This window comes from Lepisosteus platostomus, chromosome 5 (assembly GCF_059453375.1).
Source record: "Lepisosteus platostomus isolate fLepPlt1 chromosome 5, fLepPlt1.hap1, whole genome shotgun sequence".
NCBI lineage: Eukaryota > Metazoa > Chordata > Actinopteri > Semionotiformes > Lepisosteidae > Lepisosteus > Lepisosteus platostomus.
This window is the reverse complement of record NC_142615.1, coordinates 8728660-8737100: the sequence shown is the minus strand read 5'-3', so window position 1 is coordinate 8737100 and position 8441 is coordinate 8728660. Positions and strand designations below refer to the sequence as shown.

The window sequence follows — 8441 nt, the reverse complement described above, 5'->3', positions numbered from 1 at the left end:
CAAGAGAGAAGTATAGTATGGAGGATGCGACAAATGTGTGATTTCTTGGAAGAAAACTACTTTTCTTTGCGTTCGAAATTAATTCGAAACAATTGACACACAAACCCTTTGTTCCATTCTCCGCCCACTCTCGGTGTAAACAAGTCCCTCCTGGTCTCTGCTTGAAATGCACTTTCCTGCGTTTGCTTTGGTGTAACTGGCTTCCCCTGCATGGGCGAATGTGAAGAAGATCCTTAGTAAGTCATTGAAGAAAACCGAGAAGAGGTCGGAGTGGCCTCTGTCGTTCATCAACGATCCAGTCAGGCAGTACTCCTCTGTAAAGCGCCGTTCGTTCACATCGATTGGCTTTTTTTTGCCTTCATTCGTGCGAGTAGTAAAAGCAGACGCCCCTATTCTGCCGTGACCCGGATTCGAACCGGGGTTGTTGCGGCCACAACGCAAAGTACTGACCACTATACGATCACAGCGAGTTACCGAGACACACGCGGCAGGGCGGAAAGGGCTGTGCTCTCTTCGTGTGACATAATTCGGAAAAGTCCTGACGTTGCATTTCAACTGAGCCCCAGTATACATCGACCCTTCGACACTCTGAGTGACAACTCTCTTGCGTGTTTTCTCATATTTATGTAGTTTGCTTGCATGATGCCGGGAACAGCATGGTTGTTCGCTGCCATATAGTCTAGCGGTTAGGGTTCCTGGTTTTCACCCAGGCGGTTCGACTCGGTTTTGCCTCCTGCTTTCCAAAAGATCAGCACCGTGTACGAAAGAGCCGCATTAAAACTACTCGAACGTGCAAAACGTGCGAGAAGAGGGGGCGCTTGTTTCCAACCGAAACTTCTCGCGTGTGAGACGAGCTGATCATCGCTGTGGGAGGGTTACTCTGGTAGACAGGGCTGACCTTCGGCGATAGGATTTATAGTCTCCAAGATGATATTTGCACTTTCTGGAGAGGCGATTTTCTCCACTTCAGTAGCCCGATTTCGTCGATTGCGTGGAGAGGGCTGTAGAATGTGGCGCCGCCTTTCCTGCTCCGTCCATGACAGGTGTGCTGGTCTCTGGAGAGAGAGCACGGTCCATCAGCGCACTCCAATAAAGGCACTGGAAGCAGCTGAATCGCATTGGCGAAGCTCAGCGCTGGGCCGCTGGGCACGTTTTACCACTGTTTCCGTAGTGTAGTGGTTATCACGTTCGCCTCACGCGCAAAAGGTCCCCGGTTCGAAACTGGGCCGAAACAGACATCTTTTGTCGCCAGGCACAAAAGGGGATTGGGGATTCCCCTAGCGCTGTGATCGAACAGACCCACTCACCTCTTAGTGTGGCGGGATCTGCACAGTGCATGTCGCAGCGCTTCCTGCTTTCACTTCAATGTGCTTCCTGATGTCGAGTCGTGTACCGTGCGGAGGCTCTGAAAGCGAGAGCAATGAAAAGGTGCACGACGCTGTGAAAGAAAACAGAGAAGTGAAAGGCAGACATTTCTCTAAGGAGGTGAAAGAAAAGCTACTCCCTGTCAGGGAATCGAACCCCGGTCTCCCGCGTGACAGGCGGGGATACTTGCCACTATACTAACGAGGAAGACATCGCTCTCTCCAACCCCCGGCATCGTGTCCCGACCCAGCATGCTGGAAGCCGACGCGTGCTGTGATTCCTTTACGGAGCAGAAATGACAACCGAGGAGCCGAGAGATCATTTCAGCATTTCGCGTCTGAACGGAAAACACAAACGACCAACTCGGAATGACTTGCCTTTGACGCTTTTCAAAGCGTTCTTTGTGCACGACGACTGCGCCGCCTAGTAGATACAAATGGGTTGTACAACTTTGAACTAGCAAATGGAAGAGGGCTAAGCCCCCTCTCTTTTAGCCCAGGTTCGATCTGTCTCCCAGAATCACCAGGGCGCACACACACACACACACCCGTGCCGTTGAAGTGCTCTGCTTCATTTCTAAGGGCAACTCAACATTCACTCCTACCCCGAGTGCAGAAAAGACAGCATCCACAGCAACAACAGCTCAGGTCTCTGCACAGGAGCTAAGCTGCCCTCATCTCCTCTGCTCTGCGGCTCCTGCGGAGTGGAGTCCTGCCTGGAGCCGTGTTTGCAGACGGCGGCTCCCCGCGCCCTGTCTGGGCGTCGTGTCCAAGAGCTCCTGGGAGGAAGAGAGAGCCCTCCCACTCGGGGGCTTTTCCACGGTCTGTGTGAGGAGGGGCGGGTGTGTCCAGTAGCTTATCGAGCGGAAGCCTGGGGCGGCGGAGAGCTGTGATCGTGCAGACCTTGAGGTGTCACCTCTTTGTCTGCTTTCCCGCCCCCCCTCCGCCCAAGCTCTGCTCCAAAGTAGCCCGGCAACCCCTCACACCTGCACGTGTCACAACCTAAGGTGCGGTCATGAGACACCCATGGGGTGTCGTTCTGGTCTTGCTAATTGTTTCCTGCCCGTCGCAGGCAGGAGTCCATGCGAGGAAGATGCGCTGGACAGAGCTCAGAGGGCGCAGCTGGGTGGCTTTCCTTCTGAGTGACGTTCCTGCAACACTCTCCCGCTACTCTTGGTGCGCTCATGCCACAACACAGGAAGGCTGGAGCAGGTGGCTGTGGGCTTTGCGCACCGCCGAAATAGCTCAGTTGGGAGAGCGTTAGACTGAAGATCTAAAGGTCCCTGGTTCGATCCCGGGTTTCGGCATTTTGTTTCATCGCTCCCTTTGTTCCTCTCTCCAGCGCCACCTGCCTAAAGTGACGCGTCCCTTTCTCAGCCCGAAACGCAAGCGAGACACCAGCAGCGGTCCCTGCAGGTTTCCGTAGTGTAGCGGCTATCACGTTCGCCTAACACGCGACAGGTCCCCGGTTCGAGACCGGGCGGAAACAGCCTCGTTTTGCACGCTCCTGTACTTCACAGCGGTCTTGAGCGACCGGTCATTTGTTCCCAATGTATTTCCGGTGCCTTCGTGCACTCTTGTACCAAACGCACGTTCCTTCTGTACGCGGAGCCGATCATTTGCAATTGGGCTGTGCCGACAGACCAGGACGAGCTCTGTTGGCTCAAAAGCAGCGCAGGACCTGCAAGAACAACAGAAAGATTTGCATCCAGCGGGGGCCTCTTAGTGAGCCCAAGAGCTCATCAAGAATCGGCTCCAGCAACAGGGCTGGGCGCATTGTTCCATTCTCCACCCACTCTCGGTGTAAACAAGTCCCTCCTGGTCTCTGCTTGAAATGCACTTTCCTGCGTTTGCTTTGGTGAAACTGGCTTCCCCTGCATGGGCGAATGTGAAGAAGATCCTTAGTAAGTCATTGAAGAAAACTGAGAAGAGGTCGGAGTGGCCTCTGTCGTTCATGAACGATCCAGTCAGGCAGTACTCCTCTGTAAAGCGCCGTTCGTTCACATCGATTGGCTTTTTTTTGCCTTCATTCGTGCGAGTAGTAAAAGCAGACGCCCCTATTCTGCCGTGACCCGGATTCGAACCAGGGTTTTTGCGGCCACAACGCAAAGTACTGACCACTATACGATCACAGCGAGTTACCGAGACACATGCGGCAGGGCGGAAAGGGCTGTGCTCTCTTCGTGTGACATAATTCGGAAAAGTCCTGACGTTGCATTTCAACTGAGCCCCAGTATACATCGACCCTTCGACACTCTGAGTGACAACTCTCTTGCGTGTTTTCTCATATTTATGTAGTTTGCTTGCATGATGCCGGTGAAGTGGAAATCTAATAAGTAAATTGATTCTTAAAAATGTAGAGAGCTTTGAAAAAATATATTGGTGCTTTTAGATAATATATTTCAAGGATGTAACTGCTGTGCTACAGTGCGTGCAGAATTTTAGAAAACAGTTCGTCAACAAAGTACACTGTTTAGGTTAGTTTAGAAGACAATGTACCAAAACAATATATGCTGTCTGGGTCATTAGAATTAGCTGAAAGTAACTGATAAGCTTTGAATAACAAATCTAGTTTTTCTTCTCTCGCTCTATGATGTAATCTGTTTTCTCTTAGAGAAAGGGGAAGTTTTAGAAGGGACCAAGTGCTGAACTTTTTTACAGCGCAACGTCTTATAAAAACCCTGTACTGCTTGTAACAAATTGAGTCTCTGGTTGCACTTTGCAGGGCTCCCAATATTGCAATATTGAAATAAAGACCTTACTCAGGTGAGAACTCTCTCTTGTGGCTTCCTTGATAGTTATATTTCCATGACAATTTGAGGGCTCGTCCGGGATCACAAACCTGAGCACGAACGGCTGCTGAAACTCCATCCGGACCCGGACAATTTTAGCAAATTGGACGAACCTCGGAGGATAAACTGTTTATCCTTCCAGAGACGCGTCTGGAGAATTGGCAGCTGTCTGACGTCAGTAAGTGATCCTTTAAAATTAATAGTTATATTTCCATGACAAGAGAAAAACCATCAACACCCCTACCACCTCCACCAATCCTAACCTTGTTTTTACTATACCCTCTGACCTTTCCCTTTCACCCCTTTGCATCCTCAGCTAACATATTTTAAAATTACAATAGACTGTATAGTATTTATGTTTAAAATTAAGGTAAATATGTCAAAATATCAAAATCCAACTGCACAGTGCTATTGTAAGAATGCTTGTCAAGTTCTCAAACAAACCTGCATTGTATTTTTAAAATATTTCAGCAGAGGATTCAACTGGAGTGTAAATGAAGATTCGACGATAATTTTTTTTGAGTGAATATGGTTTTCTGGGGAGTTGCAATGTTGGGCATTATTGGACATTTCCCGGTGACCCTGACACGTTTTAAACACTCGCATTTCCTGCAAATATTAAAATGGTTAAGGTTTCGCTGAGAAATCCAATCGACTGAAGACAATGTTTATATCGCAAAAGAACCCCGTCCCTGGGTGGACTGGAACCACCAACCTTTCGGTTAACAGCCGAATCTTTTAATTGCTTGCAATTAAATTACGCATAGAAAAACAGCAGTACAGTTGATGTTCATGGACTGATGCACACAACTCCAGTGATAAAGCCCTTTTGTAAATATTGTAGAAGAATGTTAAAGGGCGAAACAACGCTCCAACCACGTGAATGGTAACAAGAAGGATCGTGTTCTTATTTAATATGTGCTTTTGAATTGCCTTGTCAATACACACAGGCTTTAGAGATGGACAAATAATTGAGTGAATCAAATTAGTTTTTGTTGGTCGTCTGTGTCTTCATAACTTTGTAGGTGAGAGAGAGGATTGCGAAAATGTGCAGGTGCTTCTCAGAAGTGAGTTGGTGGTATAGGTTCCTTCAAATAACTGAGCCAGTGCATCCCAAATCTTTTCAAGATGATCTGTGATCTGGTAACACATCTCCTGAAACTAACATTCGAGGTAGGAAGTGTGCTCTTAAACACCAAAACACTCAAAAAGGAAGAAGCAGATCTCTGTACACAAGACGGTAGTGCGATATTAGAATTTCAGAGTTCTTGACGGATTCAGGCTCCTTCTCAGAGGTCCTTGCTCGCCAAATAACTTTGCATCTGAGGAAGAGCACCACGGAAAAAACCCAACTCAACAAGAGAGCGCGTTGGTTGCTCTTGCTCTTAATGCAAGGAGCTGTTTTTTTTTCCTCGCAATAATAATTATTAACCAGAAACAGCAGCACAGGTAGGTCGCATTTGTGATTATGTCATTTCTCTGCTTCAGCAAGGTCAATAAAAGACTCTGAAAGTAGTAAAGCAAAACTGAACTCAAAATCATATTAGGAATTCTGAGCGATATCTCCATACAGGTAATCCAATAAGAACGTTGAAATATTTGAATATCATCTCTCTGTAGATTGCGCTGCTTTTTACCCAGAGTAAAACTATTGGATTGAAGGAATGCTAACCGCTGGGTTAAAATGTATAGTTGTTATTTGGAGAAATCTGTAAACTCGTGATCGACAGTGCTGATTATTTTCCGGAGACGGAGCACTGATGACCTATCCGAGCTAATTGATAAAGCTCACCCAGTGGATACTCTAGCAGAACGTCAAAGAACATTCACCTTTGTATCCAAAGAAACCACAGGAACAACATCAGGAAGCACAATCAATTCCCCTTTTAAATCTTTCCTGTAAGGTATGCTATGTGAATTCATGAAGTTAATCCTCTGATCTCTTTTGATCACGAACAAAGTACTTCTGATGGAGCGCTATGTTCAAAGATTTAATAAGCTTTACCCCTGCCAACGATTCGGCGTGAAGAATTAAAAGTTTCACAGACAAAAGCAGCTCACCACCACAGCCAATATTGAATGTACTGTACTTGCCGGTACACTATCATGTGCACTGCCTCAAAAGTGATCTTGGCAGATGTTGTTCCCTACATAAAGCTGAACGTGCCAAAGAGAATTTCTGTTGAGAAAACAAAATATTTTTTCTGCCTTGATGTTAAGCCTGTCTTTTAGAAAGTTTATCTCTTAACACCTCCTGCAGCCTAACAAAAAGCACTTTTACTGATCGTATTGCAGGTCTTAAAACATTAACATTTGGCAGCGGTGGGATTCGAACCCACGCCCTCAGAGAGACTGGAGCCTAAATCCAACGCCTTAGACTGCTCGGCCACGCTACCTTCCTCCAGCCCCATCTTCCTCACATTGCTGGCTTGGACTGGGGGGGCTTCAGCTCTTGTCGTCGGATCTAATGATATCATGACATGTGGAAGTGGCTGCACCTTCATCTTCCGAGATGCTTTCAATAGCACAAATGCTACTTTCACCTGCACAAACATAGCAATAACGAAGGAGGTGAGTTTCATCCTTTGTGCTGTTTGTAGGGGCGCAACTCTACGTCGATCTACTGACTTGAAGAGCAAAAATCAAAATCCTCTCCTACTACTATTGCTTTTTTCATAGTTTCTTCAAATCCTTCATTTGAACGTCGATTTTGAAGGATATTGATGATAATACCACATAAATTGTGGTTTTCTTGTGATCGCCAATTTTATTCAAATATCAGCCTTTTTTACAGTTCCTTGCGTGTTTCACAAGGTATAATAGCCCCCCTCGCATCCTCAGCTAACATATTTTAAAATTACAATAGCTTATACAGCATGCATGTTTACATTTATATTAAAATGAAAGTAAATATACAAGAATACATACAGTACTAACCCAATAATTCTTGTCAGGTTCTCCAACAAATCTGCGTTGTTATTTTAACATGTTTCAGCTGAGGGTGCAAAAGGAGTATAAATGAATTTTCCTGCCAGCCATTCAAAGACCAAATTCCATGAGTGAACATTATTTTCTCAGAAGTTGCCGGCATTGGACTTTGCCGGTGGTATTGAATTATGTCCAAACTGTTGTAGTAGTTCCTTCTTGAAATTCGACACGTGCAAAGCACTCGTAATATCATAGGTGTTAAAGTTCGCTGAGTCTATTCGAGTCATGGTGTGTATCCCTGCCTATCATTGGGAGACAGGTAGCTTTTTTACACTCAGATTCCAATCTTCAATGCTTTGTGTGAGAGCTTACATAACTTTCATTTTCTCACATTTTCTGACGACTGTTCCAAAGGGGCACCCTGTCAATTCCGAATACTTTTCAAAAATCTGCCTGCATGTTTGATTATTGTCATTTCATTTAAAAAAAGTTAAATATTGATCATAACTAAAGAAAATAATGATCATGAACAAAAAAGGGATAAAGATGCGAGTCGATCTTGAATCACAGCTGGGTGACACGGGCTTCTGTTCTGATATGGTTGTATGAGAAACAGGAGGAATCGCCAATCTCCTATAGAACATGAGTTGAACCAGGAGTGAGACATTTCGTATACTCGTGCATATGTCAACTCCTGACCTACATCGTAAAACTAACATTAAGTTGTCAGAGACATTCATTTATATACAAACAAGAGACAGACCAAGTAATAATTCTACATTAGTTCAGGTGGGTAAACCTGAACTAACTAACTAATAAACCTATTAATAATTCTACATTAACGTGTCCTACACTGATCAGACTAATTGACATGGTCTGATTCAGAGCCTGTGCAGTTCGTGCTAAGTACAACAACGACAGTTCTGAACCCTCATCACCGAACTGAGCACAAGTTCAGCTGTTCTCCAGTTTTGTTACGCATGGTTTTTCATTGCAATTGAGTTCAGAGCTGGAGCTGATCTCCAGACAGTACAGTGTTTTGGGTAAATTGTCGACGCAGGAGGCTGCAGACAACTTACCCAAAGTGTTTTCTATAGCTTTCAGGTGCAGTTCATTTATATAAAAGAATGTAAGTGGTATAAACTCAACAAGCCAGATGGCAGTCGAACCTATAATTTTCTGACACGAGGCCTAACGCGTTATTCATTACGCCACTGACCCTGCTATTATAGTGTTAAAAAAACGCGTTTTCTACGTCTGTTTAAAAATCACTAAAAAAGACAAAGGGCTTGTGTGTTGCGCTAAAATTCCGCTTCATTTCGAATGCAAATAAAAACCGTTTTGTTCCGTGAAATCA

At 45.4% G+C, this 8441-nt stretch overlaps 4 non-coding genes across 4 annotated transcripts; 1 reads left to right on the top strand and 3 right to left on the bottom strand.

Annotated features, from left to right (window-relative positions):
• Positions 1–395: 395 nt before the first annotated feature.
• Positions 396–467, bottom strand: trnah-gug (transfer RNA histidin (anticodon GUG)). Its single transcript has one exon. It is a non-coding gene; the product is annotated as a tRNA-His (tRNA).
• Positions 468–2598: 2131 nt separating this feature from the next.
• Positions 2599–2671, top strand: trnaf-gaa (transfer RNA phenylalanine (anticodon GAA)). The gene has a single exon. It is a non-coding gene; the product is annotated as a tRNA-Phe (tRNA).
• Positions 2672–3427: 756 nt separating this feature from the next.
• trnah-gug (transfer RNA histidin (anticodon GUG)) lies at positions 3428–3499 on the bottom strand. The gene has a single exon. It is a non-coding gene; the product is annotated as a tRNA-His (tRNA).
• A 2971-nt stretch (positions 3500–6470) lies between these two features.
• trnal-uag (transfer RNA leucine (anticodon UAG)) lies at positions 6471–6552 on the bottom strand. The gene has a single exon. It is a non-coding gene; the product is annotated as a tRNA-Leu (tRNA).
• Between the last annotated feature and the right edge of the window lie 1889 nt (positions 6553–8441).